Genomic DNA, 19862 nt, shown 5'->3' on the forward strand with positions numbered 1-19862 from the left:
AGTCGTCCAGAGCAGGGGGAACCACGGTCCCTCAGGGAGACGTGCAGGCAGGAGCTCTCCAGGAGAGAAAGGCCCCCAGGAAGGCACAGCCGGGGCGGGGACCGGGGACTCCATCCCCTGGGGCAGCAGGAGGTCGCCTGGCCAGGCTGGCAGGATGCACAGCGCCACCCTGGGTCAGGCTCCAGCTGCTGCTCCCAAGTCTCCACTGTCAGTTCCCTTTTTGAGAAGACCCGGGACCCTGCCCAGCCACCCGTCCTGCAGGGGCCTGTCTGCTCTCTGCCCCTGGCCTGTCTCCAGCCTCATCCCTCCCAGCTCCTCACCCATGCAGGGTCTCCAGAAGGAGGCCTCTAGAGCCAGCGAGTTCCCAGTGCTCCTGGGACAGCGCAGACCCCTCAGCGGCCCGTCCTGTCCTGCGGGCGGCCTCAGCAGTTAGTACGCTCTCCACACAGCTCAGCCCCTGGTGGAGACTCCCTCTGGCCTCCTCCACCTGTGGCCTCAGCTACAGTGTCCTCCAACTCCCCCTCAGCCTTTTGGAGAAGCCTCCACCAGCAACAGCCTCCCAGTCCCCCAGGGCCCCCATGCACCTCCCAGCCCCCCCAGGGACCCCACGCAACTCCCGGCTCCTGGGCGATTCCCTCCTCCACCCAGGCTGCTCCACCCCCGCCCCCACCGAGACTCTCCTTTGGGATCCACAGGGAGATCCCAGCGAGGCCTGGTACCCAGTGGGAACACAAGTGCAAGCTGGTATGAGCTGGCAGTGCCTTCCGGGTCCTGTGGCCCATGCCCTCTGTGCTGTGGAGATGCCCAGGTGCCCCCTGACCTCGGAGAGAGAGGACACTCCTTCCAAGAGCCCCCGTCTAGAAGAAGGTAAGTGGTCGCCCCTGCCTCCAGCCCCCCCTGCACACAGGACCTTAATTCGGAGAAGCTCTGTGCTGGGCCAGGACTGCCTGTGTCCTGGCTCCAGCCCTGGGTGACAGTGGGGGCTGCCGTCTCCCTCAGGGCCTCTCCTCCTCCCAGGGGCTGGGGGGATGGAGGGGTCCATCTCTCCAAGTGGTCGTGGAGGGACATCCCCTGGTGAGCGCTCACACTGAGCAGCTGGCAACCCGGCAAGGCGCCAGCCCGCAGAGGGGAGAAGCCCGCTCCTGGCTTCCCGTGGAGGTGCCAAGGGCCACGTTGGTTCTGGGGGCTCCCGGGAGGGAGAATTGTTTCCTGGCTCTTCCTGGCTTCTGGAAGCCGCCCACATTCCTGGGCTCCTGGTCCCGTTTCCCAACTCAAAGCCAGTGATGACCTGCGTCTCTCACCACAAGTGGCTTCTTCCCCCTCCTCCATCTGATGAGGGGGATGACGCCGTGTCCCCAAAGCCTCACCCAGACGGCCCAAGCTCATCTCCTGGCCTCAAAGACCCTGAATTCAGTCCCCTCTAGGAAGGCCTCTGCTGCGTGCGGCGATGGGGTCGGGCACAGGCAGCTTGGGTCCAGTTCCCTGCTGGGCACAGCCTGACCCTGCCTGGGAGTTGCCTCAGGAGTCTGGAGCCTTAGAGAGTTTGGGGAGAGCCCCCTGTGGGCACTGGTGGGCCTGACCGCCATGACCAGAAGCAGCCACAGGAGGAGGCACCAGCTCAGAGGAGGCCTGGCTGGCGGGGGCCCCTCGTCAACGCAGGTCCCAGAGGACTGCAGCAGGGCAGGGATCCCTGGGGACAAAGGCAAGGCTCCATACCGGGAGTGTTCCAGGGCATGAAATCTTTGGGGTCTGTGCAGCGGGGCAGAGCCCTGTCCCCTGGCTTGAGACAGCCCAGCTGACCCCAACACATCCTGGCAGCGGAGGTGGGGGCCTGCCGGGAACTCTGGGCTCTGGGGCCCCTCAGCCCTCTGCCTGGGCCTGCCTTGGCGAACGGGCGGCTCTTCCCACAGTGGTCTGGGTTTTCTCTGCCTCCCGTTATCATTTCAAGCAAATCAGATCTGTGCCTTCTGGCCAGGCACCTGGAATCCCAGTCCCCGGCGGCTTCTCTCTAATCTGACATCTCAGTGTTGCGGGCGTGGTGTCCCAGTGGGGCCCAACAGTTCCTGCCAGCGCCTCAACTGGCCCCAGGCGAGTCCCTGGCCAGGTTCACGGGGACCAGGGCCCCCTCTGCCTTGGAAACGTTCCCATAAGCACACGACAGACCCTGTTTCTGGGAGAACTGGTAACTCTGCTCCTAGACCTTTGAGATGTGGCTTGCGTAATGTCGTTCTTTCTTACCTCCTCCCAGGGTGTCCTGAGAGGAGCAGGTCCCCTCTCCCTCAGGGCCTTGCTGGGCCTGGCTCTTGGGGAGGGGACCTGTATGTCTGCTGACTTGCTGCAGAAACAGTTTGTCACGAGGGCTGGCTGAGCCTCAGACTGGCCAGGTCAGCCCCTCCCAGCCCCTGGATCATGTCCTCATCCAGCAGGGAGAACAGGGCCTGGAGCTTTCCAGGTGCTAGGGGTGAGGGGGACCCCGATACTGTCATCCAAATAAGGAAACTGCAGCCGAGCAGGCTCCCAGGAGCGGATCGGGTCATGGAGCTAGACAGTAGGGGAGCCACCACCAAACCCCAGCACCAGAGTTTGTGGGGCCACCGTCCCATTCCCTGGCCCCCTACCAGTCACCGCACATTGAAAGACCTCCCAGTCCTCGCGGATCTTGGGGAACCATGAGCACCCCCTCTTCCTCCATTGTCCCGTCTGTGATGACTACAGGGCTATGCAGGATGATCTCTCTGTTCAGAAAAAAGCCAGACAGCACAGCCTGGAGCAGGAGGGACAGTCCCAGACTGTGGACTGCATCCTGAGGCCTGGCAGGTCACCCTGCACGGTGCTGGCCACTGAGGCACGTTTACGTTTGGGTTTCAGATGGGCCCAGATGGAACCCACGTCCTTGGCTTCTTTGTCCCTCTGAGGCGTGCAGTCTCGGGGCTCACAGTCACAGCCGAGTCACTCCCTTTGTCACCCAAACACAAGATTCTCACGGCCCTGAGTGGTCTGCTTCCTACTGATGCCTGAGGTCACCTCTGGGCCAGGCCCCTTCTGTGTGTGGTGCTGAGCGACTTCCAGTCCCCCCACACGGGCCCTCTCTGCCTCGTGCCCCTCCAGGCCAGGAGAGGCCCTTCTTCCATGGTGTCTCTAGGAGGAACCTGAAGCCTACGGGGCATGGAGAGTGCACAGGCTCAGGTAGACATGGACGCTGGCCTCTGCTGGGCCCCTTCACTCTGGGCGACTTGCTTAGCCCCCCCGACCCACGACTTCCCCATCTGTACAGTGGGGAGGGTACACTGGCCAGCAGGCCATCGTGAGGACAGGATCAGGGAGTGCTGGGAGGAGGGTCCGCGCACGGCTGGCAGGTGGCACCTGCCGGCTTTAGGCCATCCCACAGGTGTGGCCCTTCCCAAAAGGCATCCCCTGGAGATTCTGCAGCCATCACCGCCCCACACAGGGCCACCCTCGCTCAAGGACTCGTCCTCTTGGTTGTATTTTATTAAAATGTAGTTCACACACATGAATTTCATCCTTTAAAAATGTGGAGTATTCACAATGCTGTGGGCCAGCGCCACTGACTCCTGGGCAGGCCCATCATTCAGGAGGACATCCCACACCACTCCTGCGCCTGCTGCTCCCCTCCCGCGTCTCCCCGGACTCACCCGTTCTGGACGCGCCCAGAGGAACTTGGATGCCCTGGGTTTGCTTTTGTGCTTGGTGTCGGTCATTTGCTGCTGCGTTTGGGGGGGGGGGTCATCTAGCCCCCAGCTATCACCAGAGCACGTCCTCTTGCCCCAGGGATGCTGTTCTCTCCCAGGGACAGCCTCGGGTGACTCTGAGAGACACGGGGCAGCTTCCTCTTTGGGGCTATTGTGGACAAAGCTGCCACCTGTCTGAATCCAGGCGCTCCCGTGGTGGCCACTGGCCTCTTAGGCTCACACCCATGAGTGAACCTGCGTGCTCGTGTGGTCACTCCCTCGGAACCTCCAAGGAGGGCCAGGCTGGTTTCCAAAGACGTCCCACCGCTCTGCAGTCCCACCAGCAAAAAGCCAGGACCCTAATTTCTTCACAAATTTACCAAAACAAGTGATTTTACCTTTTTAATTCTACTCATCCGGGTTGCCAGGGAAGTGGAGACTCTGAGGTTTCGGTTTGCATTTCCCTGACAACTAATGACTTTAAGCATTTTTTCACGTGCCCGGCGGTCAGTTATATATCTTCTTTGGAGAAATAGCTGTGCAAATCATTTGCACGTGTTTAAATTAAGTTATTTGTCTTCTTTTTCAAAAACCACTTTATTAAGGTTTGATTCATATTCAAGAAGCTGCACATATTTAGTGCCATGACTTTACGAGTTTGCAGACAGGCACGCATCCCTGAAACGTCACCACAGTCTATGCCATAAACACATCCACCACCTCCAAAAGCTGCTTCTTGCTTCTTCACTATTACTATGATGATTATTACTGTGTATGGATGTGAAAAAAACACTTAAAAGCTCTACCATCTCGGCAACATTTTAAGTGTACAGTTCAATATTGTCAACTGCAGACAATAAGCTACGAAACGGATCCCTAGGCCTTCCTGCTCCTGCCTAGCTGAACCTTGCTAGCCATTTGACTGACAGCTTCCCTCTTCCTCTCCCCTGACCCCTAGCAGTCACCATTCCACTCTCTGGTCCTATGAGCTTGACTACCTTAGATTCCTTACATATGAATGTGAACGTCTACATGGTGAGAAGGCTGACCTGGGGTGTCACCTCCACAGCGGGTGGGTTCAACTGTTGCACGAACGACGCTCAGTGCTTCCGGACGTCGCCCCGCACCTGTTGGAGTCTTCCACTGCCAGGAGGCTCAGCTGGTCTGGCTTCCGGTGGCAGCCCAGGCGTACATCTGAGGGGTGTCTGGGGGAGACGGCAGTGGTCAGTGGGCTGAGCCGGGGAGATCACTGTCAATCTGGGGGCACCAGCCAATCACCTGGGGACCTGGATGAAGCAAAAAGGCCGAAGAAAGACAAATTCTTGCCCTCTCTGCTCCGGAACTGGGCCTTGGGCACTAGAACTTACCAGGTTCTCTAGCTTTTGGACCCAGGGACTCACATCAGTAACTCCCTGGGACTCAGGCTTCCGCCTCGGTTTCAGAGTCTCACCATTGCCCTCTGCGCCTGAGGGTCTGGGATGTGGGCTGAGCCACGCTGGCAGCGTCCCAGGGCCTCCAGGCGTCAGATGGCTCACCAGCAGGGACTTCCTGGCCTCCCTCATCAGTCCCTGCCCAGGATCTCGGGTGCACATCCCATTAGTGCAGTCTCCTGGGAGCTCTCAGACTGAAGCCATGCCATCACGCGGCATTTGTCATCTTGTGTCTGGCCCATGTCACTTAGCACCATGTCCAGGCTGCGGCCGTAACCAGGATGGCATTCCACTGTGTGTGGGCACCCAGGCCCTTCACCCTTCATCCCGGGTGGACGCGCACTCTGCTCCCATGCGGTGGCGGTTGTGGGTAGTGCAGCCGTGGCCACCCGAGTGCCGAGGTCTCCTGGAGATCCCGATTCCGATTCTGAAGCTGCACGCCCAGGAGCGGGCTGCCGCGTCTGGAAGGCAGTTCTGTTCTGAATCTCTGGGGCCCTCCATGCTGCCCCCAGTGCAGATCACCCAGAAGCCTCCCTCCCTACAGGTGCGAGGCAACTCATTATGGTCTGGCTGAGCATTTATCTGATGCCCATGGACGTCAAACAGCTTTTCACAGACCTGCAGGCCCTGTGTGTGTGCTCTCTGGAGAAACGTGTCAGCAGTTCCTGGCTTGTGTTGAATTGGGTGGCGTGGGTTTGGCCTGGAGTCGCAGCGTCCCTCCTAGAGCGTGGATATCCACCCTTCCTCAGATACACGGTTTGCAGATTCCTTCTCTCTCTGAGACTGCCATCTCCACTGGGTTGATTGTTTCCTTTGCTGTGTAGAATGCCTTCCGTTTGATGTGACTCCCCCTTGACCATTTTTGACCTGTGCTTTTGAAGCCATTTCTAAGATGTCATTACCAAGACCAGGGGAGAGGCTTTTCTGCCTGTTTTCTGCTACAGGTCCTGTGGTTTCAGGTCGCACATTCAGAGTCTTTCACCGTGTTGTTGGGTGGGCTGTGATCCCGTCTCACTCTGCTGCACGTGGGCATCTGGTGGTCCCCACCATTTATGGCAGCCTGTCCTTTCTCTATTGTGTCTTCTGGACACTCTTGCTGAAGACCAGCTGCCATACATGTGGGGTTCCCTCTGGGCCCCCTAGTCTGTCCCACTGGAGTAGATGGCTGTGTTTGTGTTGGTGTCATACTTCTGTGATCACCGTAACTTGGTAATATATTTGGAAATCAGGAAGTATGAGGCTCCCAACTTTGTTTTTCTTGTTCCAAATTGCTTTGAGTCTTCAGGATATTTTGTGGTTCTATAAATATTTTAGGGTTTTTTTTTTTCTATTTCTGTAGAAGACAGCATTGGGATCATGTTAAGCGAAATGAGCCAGATCTAAGAAGTCAGATTTACGTTTTTCTCTCGTACGAGGAAGCTGGAGAGGATAAAAGGGATTTCATGAACACAGGACGAGGACCAGGAGAGAAAGTGGTCAGAGGGAGGGAGGAGGGAGGTAAAGGAAGGGTACTCTACCATGGAATCGACCCCAGTGTGCGTGTCTGACCATATGAGATCCTGCTGTAGTGTCTCCATAAACACCACAAACACCACAAAGCAGAAAAGACACCATAGAAATTCTGATAGGGATCACATGGGATCTATAGATCTCTTTGAGTTGTATGAACATTTTAACAAAAATAATCCTTCCAATCTGTGGATACAAGATGTCTTTCTATTTATTCTTATTTGTCTTAATTTCTTTCATCCATGTTTGATAGTTTTCAGTGTACAAGTCTTCTACTCCTTGGTCAAACTTATTGATAAGCATTTTAGTATTTTTATGTATTTTACTCTTCTTGATGTTATTGAAAATGGATTGTTTTCTTATTTCTGGTAGTTTGCTCTCAGTATAACTGATTTTTGTATGCTGATCTTGTCTTCCAACTTTACAGATTAGTTCTAAGAACGTTGAGGACAACTTGGGGTTTCCTATGGGTAGGATCCTGTCCTGTGTAAGCAGACCCTGTTTCATGACTCCCTTTCTGACCGAGGCCTCTCACGTCCCCTTGCCCTGATTTCTCCAGCTAGGACTCCTAGTATGACGTTGGAGAGCAGCGGTGACAGTGGCCGCCTGCCCTGTTCCAGACCTTGGAGGGAAGCTCTCAGGACTTCACCATTGACTCTGACACCAGCAGCAGGATCTTCATGTGTGGTCCTAACTGTGCTGAAGTGGGGGCCTCCTACTCCTGACTTGTTGAGAGTTTCTTTCATGACAGGGTGTTAGGTTTGTCCTGTTGTTGGGCTGAGTCTGTGGTTTGTGCTCTCCGTTCTGCTCGAGTGTTTTACCCCCTGGCTGAGTGCTTCACCCCCTGGCTGGCACAGGTAGACTGCTCGAGTCCCAGGCCAGATCCCACTTGGTCATGGTGCATGGTCTTCTGTGCTGGGGAGTGAGTTTTGCGAGTATTTTCTTGAGGACTTTGGGTGCATGTCCATCAGAGATACTTGCAGGGTCTTGACCGGCTTTGGGAATGGGGTGACACTAGTCGCATAATGAGTTTAGAAGCGTTCCCTCTTCTATTTCGGGGAACAACTTAAGAAGGAAGAGTGCAAACTCTTCTTCAAATATTTTGGTGGACCGTCCTCACGAAGCCACCTGGTCCTAGGCTTTTCTCTGTTGGGAGATCTTTGTTTACTGATTCCAATTCTTTGATCCTCACAGGTCTGGTCAAGCTTCTGTTTCCTCCGGATTCCGCCCTGGGGGGCTGAACATTTCTAGGAATGTGTTCACCTCCAGACTGTCAGACCTATTCCCATGTAAGTGTTCTATGAATCTCGACCTCCATTTTTTTGTCTGTTTGTTTCTGAGGCCGAGTTTTACAGTTTCCTCTCTCTCATTTCTGATCTCATTCTCTTCTATCTTCGTCTCTCTGAGGGTCTGTCCATTTTATGTCTTCACAAAGTCAGCTCCTGAGGTCTTTGGTGTTCCCCGTCTTTCTTCTTTTATTTTATTTTCCTGCTCTGACCTTCTTTCCTTCCTTCCTTCTGCTGTCCTTGACCTTGGCCTTTCCCTCAGCCCCCAGGTGCAGGGGAGGTGTTTAATGGGATCATCTGTTAATGTGACTCACTCTCCCCATTGCTCTGGGTCACATCCCTTCACTTTTGTCTGTTCTGTTTCCATTTTCTTTTGTTTCAAGACATGCTCTAATTTCCCTTTTAAATTCTTGTTGGCCCAGGGTTGTTCAAGAGAGTGCTGTTTAGTGTCAGTGTGTCTGCGCAGTCTTGTGTTTTGTTCCTGATTCTCGGTTCATTCCATTGTGGTTGGGAAAGGACTTGGAGTGACCTCACGCTCCTCTGGCTTGTTGAGACTTCCTGGTGGCCCAGAGCGCATCTCACTGGCCTGCATCAGTGGGGGCTGGGAGCCACGCGGCTGACAGTCGGCCCGCTCACCTGCGACGGCCATCTGCTGTCGGAGGCTCACCTGCGAGGGACATCTGTCCAGCCTGCTGTCTGTATTGATTTTCTCTCTGGACTGTTTATCCATTATTGAAAAATGGGATATTGGAGGCTCCTCCTTCAGATCATCAATGTTTGCTTTGTATATTTAGTTAATCTGATGTCAGGAGCATCTCCTCTCTTTCTCTCATCATTTTTTTTTTACCAAAGGCCTGTTTTATTGGTTTTGTCTTTTTGCTTTCTCTGGGTCACCCTTTATACAAAATACTTTTTGGCGCCCCTTCACTTTTAGTCTGTGTGTCCTTAAATCTAAGATGAATCTCTTGTAGATAGCAAATAGTTGGATCTTGTTTTTGTTATCCATTCAGCTACTTTATATCTTCTGGTTGTTGAGATAAACGAGTTGACCTTTAAATCACCTTTAAAGTGATTCTTTTTAGGTAAGGACTTAGTGTTGCCATTTTGTTAATTGCTGTGTTCATTTCTGTCACTGGGACAAAATACACGAGATGATCCACTTATGAGAAGGAAAGATCGAGTTTGGCTCATGGTCTAGGAAGTTTGGGTCCCTGGCTGGCCCAGTCACTTCTGCCCTGTGGTGAGGTCGTCCACGACAGGAACAGTGGCAGGAGCCCTGGCATGGGGGCTCTGTCCGTGCTGTTCCCAGTGTCACCCTCCAGGGCACCTCCCAGAGACCTGGTCCTCCCCACCAGGCCCCACCTCCGCCCCGCACCTCCCGCAGCTCCACAAGTCGGCCAACCGAGCATTCAGCACATGAGCCTTTGGGGACCTTTAGCATCTAGACCAGGGCTGTTTCCTGTTTACAGTTCTTTGGCTCCTCCTCTTCTCTCTTGTCATCCTCCTTTGTTATTTGGTGGTTGATGGTGTTTTGCTTCGGTTCTTTGCCCTTTTTAGGTACCCACTGGAAGTTTTCATCATGGTCACCAGGAAGTTTGCACAAAAGGGCCTATAATTGTAACAGTCTATTTTAAACCGATGGCACCTTAACTCAAATCATATACAGAAATTCTATAGGTCCCTTCGTATATATGTACTTCCTGTTTTTGATCAGTGTCAGAATTTACTTCTTTTATATCATCTGTCCTTTAACAAATTTTTGTGGGTTTTTAAAATACGTTTTTTTCCCTTTGGACTTACCTACCAGGGTTAAAAGGGATTCATGCTGCACCATTCAGTACTGCATTGAAGTGTTACAGCATCCTTTGTCTATATATCCATCTCCACCAGTGATTTTTCATGGTTTTCAGTGCCCTTTCGCATACTACCATTCACCTGAAGTAACCACATTAGCACGTCTGGTGAGAGGACAAACTCCCTCAGCTTTTCGTTGTCTGGGGAAGTCTCTTTCCTCGTTTTAAAGTGGAAGTGGAGCTGGCTATAGTATCTTTATTGGAATTTTTCTTCTTCAGCGTTCTGAACATACATCACTCAGTTCTTTCCTGTGTTGCAGGATTTCTGCTTAAAACATTTGCTTACAGCCTTCCAAAGGTTCCTTTGCATGTAAGGAACCACTTCTGCTGCTTCAAAATTTTCTCTCTGAGCGGATGGGAAAGTTGGACGCTCACTTTGCTCCTTTTTCCCCACAGAAGAACTCACAAGCCAAGGGAATTGGTGTGAGGGTGCTGCTCTGTGTGGACTCACAGGAGAGGTGATGCAGGTCCAGGGACAATATTCTTCTGACCCTTTCGATGCATGTCCCCTTTACTCATGGATCCCTCCAGATGCAACATTGCGTTCTAGAGCTCATGTGATGGTGTAGCTTATAAAGGTATATCAGCACTATTTCTTTAAAAAAAAAAACCTTATCATCTGCCTTATTGAATTTTCTTGACAACATTCTTAAAAGCCATAAGTATAGGACTGATTCTTGTACTCCAAGATCTAGCCTATAAATCTATAGTCTATGCTTAGATATGTCCCACACTTTCAATTACTGTAGCTTGTATTAACTTTTAAATAAGGAAGTATGAGCTCTTCAACTTTACTTTTCTTTTTCAAGATTGTTTTAGCTATTCTGGGCTATTGCATTTTGATAAAATTTTAGGATCAGTTTGTCAATGGCTGAAATAAGTCAGATAAGATTTTGACAGATACTGTATTGAATCTACATCAATTTGGGGAGTGCTTTCATCTTAATTACATTAGCTCTTCCAATCTTTGCTTGTAATATCTTTCAATTTGCTTATTTAGGACTTCCTTAATTTCTTTTAAAGATGATTTATAGTTTAGGGAACAAGACTCACTCTTCTTCTATTAAGTTTATTCCTGTGCATTTTATCCTTTCTGGTACTGCTGCAAATAGAATTTATTTCTTAATTTTATTTTTTTGTTTGTTCAATGATACTTTAGAAAAATATCATTGATTTTTATACATTGATTTTGTACGTTGCCATCTTGCTGAATTCATTTATTAGGTTTGATTATGTATGCATGATTATTTATGTGTGTTCCTCAGGATTTTCCATATACATAATCATGAATCTGTAAATAGGGATAAGTCATTCCCTTTGACCATCTGAATGCCTTTATTTCTGTTCTTGCTTGATTTGTTTTTTTCAGAACCTCTGGTACGGTCAGGCATGGTGGCACAGGCCTGCAATTCCAGCAACTCGGGAGGATCAGGCAACTTAAGAAGACCTTGTCTCCAGTTCCAGGTCAGCCTCAGCAACTGAGGGAGGCCCTAAGCAACTTAAGAAGACCTTGTCTCAAAATAAAAAAAGGAAAGGGCTGGGGATGTGGCTCAGTAGTAAAGCGCCCCCATGTCTAGCTCCAGTACCAAATAAAATAAAATAGGTTAATACATAACAAACCTCCAGCATGATGTAGAATAGACGTGGAGAGACATATTTGTCTTATTCCTGACCTTAAGGGGAAGACTTTCAGCTTTTCATCATTAAATATAAAGTACACTGTGAGTTCTTCATAGTAATTTATTAGCCAGAGAAAGCATACTTCTATTTCAAGTTTTTGAGTAAAAAACATGGAAAATAGTTATGAAAGTGCATTAGATTCTGTGAAACTCTTTTTTGTATTTATTGCAACGATATGTGTTTTAACCCTTTTTTCTAATAGTGAGATGCATTGAATTGCTCAACTTCTGGATGTGAAAGAAACTACATTTCTTGGATAAATCTCACTTGGACGTCGGGTATGAGCCTGTTTACCCATCATTGGGTTTGATTTGTAGTGTTCTATGGGTTGTTTTTATGCCTATGTATTCATAAGAGATACTGGCCTACAGTTTTACTTTGTTGCCATATTGTGGCATTGTTATTTGGTGTCATGGTGATTCATGGTGATACTATTTTTTGGAATCTTTTGTGACTGACATTAATTCTTTGAACTTTTGGTGGAAGTCATCAGTGAGCCATCTAGTCTGGAATTTTCACTGTGAGAAGTACCTTGCTGCTATTATTATTATTAATCATCATCATCACCATCATCATCTCTGCTTGTTATACGTCTATTCAAAGTTTTATTCCCTCCTGAGGCAGTCTCAGAAGTTCATATCTTTCTAACAATTTGCATATTTCATCTAGGTTTATTGTATTTCCTTATTATCTTTTAAAAAATGATTTTTGTCAAGTTAAAATTAGTGTTCTCTCCTTTATTCCTGATGTTAGTAAGCTGGCTCTTCTCTCTTTTCTTGGTATGTCTTGCTGAAAATCATTCAATTCTGTTGATCTTAAAAGGAACCAATTCTGGCTTCACTAACTTTCTCTGTTTTTCTGTTATCTATTTCATAATTTCACCTCCAAGTTTTATGATATGCTTTTTCATACTTGCTTTAGGATATATTTACTCTTTGTTTTCAATCTTCTCAAACCTGAAGTTTCAGTTATTAACTTGAAATCTTTCTTCTTTTTTACTGTTGGTGTTTATAAGCATGCATTTGCCTCTAAGCACTGCTTTGACTGCATCCTATAAATTTCAGAGTTCCCCAACACACACACACACACACACACACACACACACACACACACACACACACACACCCTTGACAAAGATGGAAATGCATGATGTATTATTTTAAATGCCCAAAAAAGCATTGACACATCTGCTGATTCTCCATTCTCTACTCCACAGAGCACCAGGGTCAGCAGGAGCTAAGAGCCAGGCCTTCCCCAAGCCTGTGCACACCATGCAGAGGTCCTCTGAATTCCCAGCTTTTCAGAGCTGCAGTGGGCTTCTTGTTCCCCAGCTTTTCCTTTTAAACTTTGTTACCTTATTGTTTTCTCAAAGTTTCAGCAACTGCCTGGGATTCCACAAAACTAAATATCCATCTATACATGTTTTCAAGAAATGCCCCAGAGAAAATGCTTTTGTATACCAGAGGAGCATCAACGACAGCTTTGCAGGGGTCGGGAGTGAAGCTTACGACTGCTCTAGTGATGGCAGTTCTCTGGTAATGGGTTTGGTAGCTCCCACCCTGTCTCCTTCCAGTGCGGCCCACCGACTCGTCTCCGTTGGTTCTCAAGGCTGTCACGGAGTGGGAAAGAGGGTACAGACAATAACTAGGTTAAAGTGCTACAAAATCAAGATTCTGTCATTCCTTTTGAATAAATGCTCCTAGAAATGCTGAAAGCCTTTAGTTAATTTCCTGAATTCCAAAATGATTTATTTCTGCTTGTTTTCTCTTCTTTCCAAGGGAAGAGTTTGGGGAGGGGCTGGCTCCACTACCTTGTCTGCCTGTAAGAGGATTCCTGTCTGTCTTCCCAGGAGAAGGCCTGGGGAGGCCCACGGTGGACCCCCTGGAAGACGCAAGGTAACTTTCCGCATTGCTCTTGGCCTTTTTCCATAGCAACAAAAAGAGATGTTCAGCACAAATGCTCCCAGAGGGTTTTCTTACCTCAAATGTCCTATCTCTGCACCTTGCCTCAAGGCATCTTGAGGACAGAGTGGACCTTTTTATCCTCAGCGTCCCCCAAAGCAACAGCTTTCAAACTCCTTCTTCGCTGCTCACTCAGAAGTCAGGACCAGCCCGAACATCTCTGTGGACACAGGTGTGACGTATGGAGCAGGCCACTGCTTCTGGGCACACCCAATTTTGTATTCTGTCTTATTTCTTGGAAAACTATGTTGTTCATAGGCCACTAAGAAGGATTCCCTCGACCCACAGTGTATCACTACCTGCACGTTGGAAACACAGGCCTCCAGGCACCCTGTGCAGGAGCTGGCGACCTGAGCTGAGCAGGAGAGTGGGCTCCCTCCTGGACAGCAGGTGGGCATGTGGCAGTGTGGACCCAAGCTGAGGTTTGGAAGGTGGGATCCTTAGGACAGTGTTGACCAGGGGACCCAGGGGGAGTGGAATGTTGGCTAGTGCCCATGGCGCTCTGGTTAGATGGCCTTTGCAGGCAGACAGAACTCTTCCTTATGGACTTTCTGGCAGGCAAGTCTTAGACGGTATCTGCCTGACCTCTCCCCACTGCTGCGGACAGAGTTGTGCTCCTCCGCTAAATCCACACCCCTCCCCCACAACGCGAAGGCCTGATGGGAAGGCATTAGGAGAGGAGGCCTCTGGGAGATAATTAGGTCACTCATGGGATTAGTATCCTTAGAAGAAAAGTTATAAGACCTCTATCCCTTTCTCTTTGCATCATGTAAGGGTATAGCCAGAAGATGGCCATCCACAAACCAATAAAAGACCCTTACCAGGAACCAAGCCACTGGCACCTTGATCTGGTGCTTCCCAACCTCCAGAATCTTGAGAAAATTCTCTGTTGTTTGAACCATGCCATCCAGGATGCTTTGTTATAGCAGCTCAAGTTGACTGATACAGACCTACCTGATCTTAAATTCCCATACACTCCCAGATAGCTGGTCTGGCCTCTAAAGGGTTCTTTGAGGCATTCCACAAAGACATCACTGTGTCCCAGGCACTTGTAGACACGTGGTAAAGGGGACTTTCCTACCCCCAGGATTGTACGGGCAGAAAATCTCCTTTTTTGTTTTTTCCTTTATAACATCTTGCATATTCTACAACATGGGCCCCAACCATCAGGATGTCGAGAGGGCTTCCTCTGAGAGAGCCTGGCCCTCTCATGCCCAAGCATGCCCAGGTGGGTGGTCAGAGACAGCAGCTGAGCTGCGACAGGCACCACTCAGGGAGGGGCAGGCTCCCTGGCCTGTCTCACATCACCATCAACGAGGATCAAAAATGCAGCCCAAGGAAAATCAAAGTTATTATATAAACATCCTTCTCGACTCGGGGAAATAATGACATCCCTTCTTCCAAAAGCAATTCTTTTTTAATTGACAACAGCAGAGCTCAGTAGAAGGATCCATGATCTCCATGGGAGTTCAGCTTTCCAAGAGAAAAGCTAGACCTATGAGATCCTGCTGAGGGTGATGGCAGCTGGCTCCCCATGTGTGTGGGAGGCATGCCCGCCCTGAGACATTTGGAAGACGTCATATTTACCTAACACATTGTCTCTCTAATTAAAGGGCAGCGGATCCAAGTGCTGCGTGTGAGACAGACCAGATGCAGGTCAGGCCAGGACGTCAGCAGGATGGGGTCAGTGGAGGGCAGTGGCCTGTGGGGGTGGTCCTGGGCAGTCTGGTTAAGAGAGGTAGGCTGAGCAGCCCCCAGCCCTTCACCCGGGATACCCTCGCAGAGGGGAGCGGCGGCCATCGGGGACCCGCTCTTGGCAGCCTCTGGTTAACTCCTGAGCGGCAGCTGGGCAGGGAGGTGGTGCATTTGCTGCTGAGGAGAGGGACCCTTGGTCCCGTTGAGGAAGGGGAGGGGACCCTGTTCTTGTGCATGGGGAGGAGGGAAGCGTGTCTCCTCACTTCTCTCCTTGGGGCATCTCCTTGGAGAGAAACGGCAGGTCTGGCCTGAAGGTCTTCCTGGAAGGTCTCAGGTCTGGCCCCTACCAACCCCACGCTGCCCGAGAAGGCCGACGGGACGCGGGAGACGGGGGCCGGTCCTCTCCCTGCCCGGCGTACACAGGGCTGAAGCTCCGTCTGGACTCTGTGGCCACTTTCTCATTCCTCAGGCACACAGACCCCCGTGCTGACCCCGTGGAAGTTGTGTCGTCCTCTGCTCTGTCAGGGAAGGAGGTTTGTAGACAAGACTGACTTCTCTCCTGGACCTGCATATCTCCAAGCCACACAGCAGTGTCGGCAGCTGTGAGCCACGTGAGCTGAGGGCCCTGTCCACCCTCATGCCACCACGGTCAGCTAGGACTTCCTGGGGACCTCGGAGGGAGAGTTGACCTCCACGAAATGCTTCTGCCTGTCCCCCTGTCCCCAGAGGAACTCAGAAGGCCCCAGAGCCCCATGAACTCGGCAGCGCCTCCCTTGTATCTGCTGAGCCCAAGCCACGCCACGGCATGGCTACGGTGGCCAGCTCCTTCAGTGCCACCGACCACCCTTCTAGCACCAAGTGGCGCAAAATCATGTTGTGGGAGATGTTTTAAACTGGGGAAGGATGGTGTCTGTCCACAACGCACACGTGCAGCGCTCCTCCTTCCCGCCAGGTCCTTCCGCACTGTGAAGTCGGCCTCACAGGCTTTCAGGTTGGTGTGTGGGAGTCAGTCTTCGGTGCTTTCATTCCTGTCGATGGCTTTCCTGGTGCATCCCAGTCATGGAGCTCCGCGGGGTTCATTCTGGGCACTCACACATGCGTGCAAGTTCAGTCCCCAATGCTTACCTTCATTTTTTTTTTTTTTTTTTTTTTTGGTACCAGGGATTGAACCCAGGGATGCTTAACCACTGAGAAACCTCCCCAGCCCTTTTTTATATTTTATTTAGAGTCAGGATCTCCTTGAGTCACTTAGGGCTTTGCTATGTGGCTGAGGATGGCTTTGAACTTGTGATCCTCCTGTGTCAGCCTTAATTTCATTTTTGAAAGATACTTTTGCTGGGTATAGAATAGAGAGATGATTGGTTTTTGTTTAACGTAACGGTTAACCCATTTTCTTCTCACTTGCCTCGTTTTTGACAAGAAATCTGCTCTCCTCTTTCCTTTTGTTCCTCTGTACAGAGTGGTTTCTTTTCCCAGCTGCTTCTAAGACTCTCTCCTTATCGCTGGTTTTGGGCAATTAGATTAGGATGTGACTTGGTTGCTTTTCTTCCTGTTTCGTGTGCCTGGGCTCATGGTCTTCTTCAATCCTGATGTCCATAGGTTTTATCCAATTTGTAGCATTTTGTGTTGCTCTTCTTCCCTGTTGTTTGCCTGTCTCTTCCTCTCCGGTTCTGGAAACCGCTCCTTACAGACATTGGGCTTCTGGAAGTTTGCCCCCCACCCACCGGCCTCCACTTGCTACAGTCCCCATCCTGTCTTCAGGTTAACAGCCTTCTCCTGCGCAGGCTTTGACTCTGTGGGACCCCAGTGTGGTGGGCTTGGTCTCGGGCACAGCCCCCCGGCCTCACCTCCACTCATCACACATCTCTGTTCAGGCTCACACTTGGACAGGAGGATAGAGTCAGGATAACTTTCTGGGCCTTGTCTCTAACCCCATCATCTCTGGCGTTTCTGAGTCACTCTCCATTAATTGAGTTTTCTGCCATTTATGTGGTCCTCCCGGCGGCTTCGCGTGCCTGAGTCCTTTTCTATTGGATTCCAGACACTGCAAATCTTACCTTGTTAGGTGCTGATGCTTCACTCCTGGGAGTATCCTTGGGCTTTGTTTTCAGACAGAGTTAAGTTATTTGGAAGCAATTTGATCCCCTTGAGACTCGGTTCTGAGCTCTGTTAAGAAGCATCAAAGTGCCATTTAGTCCAGGGGGCCTTTTGCCCCACCACGGGCCACCTCCCTACGGAGTGCCTCCCCGGTGCCCGTGACTCGTGAGACCATCCCACATGGCTGGTGGGAATCAGCACTTCCCAATTGTCCTTTACCTCCTCGGGAGGTCTGCTCTCGTGAGCTGATCAGCCCTTTGCAGAGCACATGGGAGGGGCTCTCTGCCGGTCCCCACTGAGACCCCCACTTTGTGCCAATGTCCTCAGCGTCCTTGAACTTCCAGTTCCAGCTCCTCGGCTCAGAGTGACGTGGGGCCCTTCTGGCTTGGCTGCACTGTGGTGGCCTGGAAGCCCACTCAGCCGTGGGCTGGTGCAGACCCGGGGCCCACGCTGTCCCCATCTCAGGGACTCCTGCCTTGAGCCGACGTCCCATGCCTGAGATCTGTTGATTTCCTATACTCCGTCCAGATTTCTAAATGCTTCAGGAGGGAGGGAAAATGTAGCCTCTATTACTCTATCTTGGCCAGAGGTAAAAGTTCATTGAATCTCTACTAAATGTCAAATGTTGATGAAGCGCCAGTGATTACGGAGCGTCAGGCAGACTCTGCGTGGGATGTCCTGGGCAGAATCCGACGTCTCTACCCTCTGGGTAGACGAGGAAGGACGGTGGGGTAGTCTGAAGTAGAAAATGAGTTTTAAACAGAAAGGAAGAATCGACTGATGACATGCAGAGCGCAGGGGGAGGGGCACTGTGGAAGGAAGAGCAAGGGGCCTGCCCGGGCCCTGGAGCAGAAGGCGGGCGCCCCGCTAGGGCCCTGTGGATGAGTGACCCTTCTGGCCTGCCCCCCCCACTCCAGTGGGATTAGAAAAGCCACCCGAGCCACAGACCCCTCCGTGGAGAGGCCTTTCTAGCTGTGGATTCCTGAAGGTCCTTCCCCACCCTCTCAAGCCAGGCATGCGTGCAGGTCCCCAAGGCCAGGAGGAGCCCAGAGAGGAAAGAATGAGCGCAGCAGCCTCTGGACGGCACGCAGCCTGGCAGGCCCAGCCGCTGATGAGCGGTGCACATGCTCTCAGCGTTGACACATGTTTATTCTACAAAATCAGGACTTGGGTCCAAAACCAAAATGCATTTTCCTGGTGAGCGTCTGGGTCTGCTCAGGCCTCGTGGGCAGCCGGGCTGGGCGCCTCCCCTGGCTCGCCCGGTGCTTTCCCGGGAGTGCGGTTTCCACAGTCGAATTCCCCTGGGGCCAGGGTGGGGGCCAGACGCAGGACCAGACACCAGGACGGTGGCCCCTTGCCCAGGTGAGAGTGGACCCCTCACTCCCCCAGGGAGGGCTTCTGCCCCAGGGGCTGGGCCTCCGCCTCCCCAGAGTCGTCGTGCCCTGACACTGCCTCTGAGCCTGTCCCCACACCAGGTGGATTTTCTGCCCTCTGGACTTCACAGCAGAGCCCCCTGCCCTGTCCCACTCCCAGCCACCTGCCCAGCCAGGTGGGCGCACCCCATCCACAGCCCAGGAGGACTCAATATTGTCATGGACTATGCTTTTCTGTCCCTCACCCCAGATTCACGTGTTGAAACCCCAACTCCCCAGGTGACGGCGCTGGGAGGCACGGCCTTTGGGAGGAGGCTGGGGCTTGAGGAGCCCGGGGAATGGGTCTCGCCCTCTTGAGAGGGGCCCAGCAGCCCACTGCCCGCCCTCCCACCAGGTATGGACCCCAGGGGAAGATGCAGTCTGCAGCCCAGGGGGGTCCCTCTGCAGAGCCCCAGCTGGGCTGGGAAGAACCAGGCCCCCTCAGCCCTGCCCTGTCCTGCTCCTGGGCGGAGTCCAAGCTGCCCCCTCTCCCCACATCCTGGGCTGTCCCCCAGGGTCTATAGAGGACACTTCAGAGCCTGGGACTTTTGAGGTTTAGAAAAGGTGACCCAGGGGGTGGGGTTGAGGCTCAGTGGCCGAGCACTTGCCTTGCACATGTCTCACAAAGGTGAACTGAGCCCCGCAGTCCTCCCGGCTTACCCGGTCACTCTCCTGTCCCCTCAGAGACTCGCCACAGAGGTCTGTGGAGGCTCAGGGGTCTCGACCACCGGAGTCCAGGCCAGGCCCCCAAATCTGCTGGGGCACGCCAGGTCAGGCCCCGGCAAGGAAACAGCTGGGTGGGGATGGACAAGCTGCTTTTTTGGACATATTGACCCTGGCTCCTGGATTTCTTCCCAAACATCCAACTTCTCAGTTGCACAAGAAGAGTTTCCTAAAACTTTTGTAAAATTAAAAACAAGCCAACAAACAAAAACCCACCAACAAAACAAAACAAGAAGACAAAACACACTGGCCCCCGGGTTTCCTCCGCCCAGACCCTAAGGAGGCAATAAGAGAACCCCAAACAAAAGCAAAAGTCGCTCACTGATGAAGTCAGGCAGCCAGTCCAACGAGGACCCGCTCCTGCCCAGGGCCAGCATCCCTGGCCCTCCCGAGCCCCGAGTCATCAAGAGTGGTCCAGGCCAAACGCTGCCCCCCAGCCTGAGCCCCCCGGAGGCTTTGGCAGTGCTCAGGGGAGCAGAATGACCTCTGTGGTGCTGAGGGACGGGCGTGATCTGCTAAGGAACAGT

The 19862-nt window shown here is 51.8% G+C and overlaps 1 long non-coding RNA gene across 2 annotated transcripts; it reads left to right on the forward strand.

Annotated features, from left to right (window-relative positions):
- Positions 1-666: 666 nt before the first annotated feature.
- Positions 667-17823, forward strand: LOC144377952 (uncharacterized). 2 transcript variants are annotated; one of them, XR_013439301.1, is made up of 10 exons: positions 667-867; positions 7823-7917; positions 10164-10345; positions 11137-11231; positions 11650-11725; positions 13226-13342; positions 13496-13580; positions 13667-13798; positions 15022-15091; positions 15573-17823. It is a non-coding gene; the product is annotated as an uncharacterized LOC144377952 (long non-coding RNA). The 2 variants fall into 2 exon arrangements; XR_013439300.1 differs by lacking the exon at positions 13496-13580.
- The last annotated feature ends 2039 nt before the right edge of the window (positions 17824-19862 follow it).

Source organism: Ictidomys tridecemlineatus, chromosome 5, assembly GCF_052094955.1.
Source record: "Ictidomys tridecemlineatus isolate mIctTri1 chromosome 5, mIctTri1.hap1, whole genome shotgun sequence".
NCBI lineage: Eukaryota > Metazoa > Chordata > Mammalia > Rodentia > Sciuridae > Ictidomys > Ictidomys tridecemlineatus.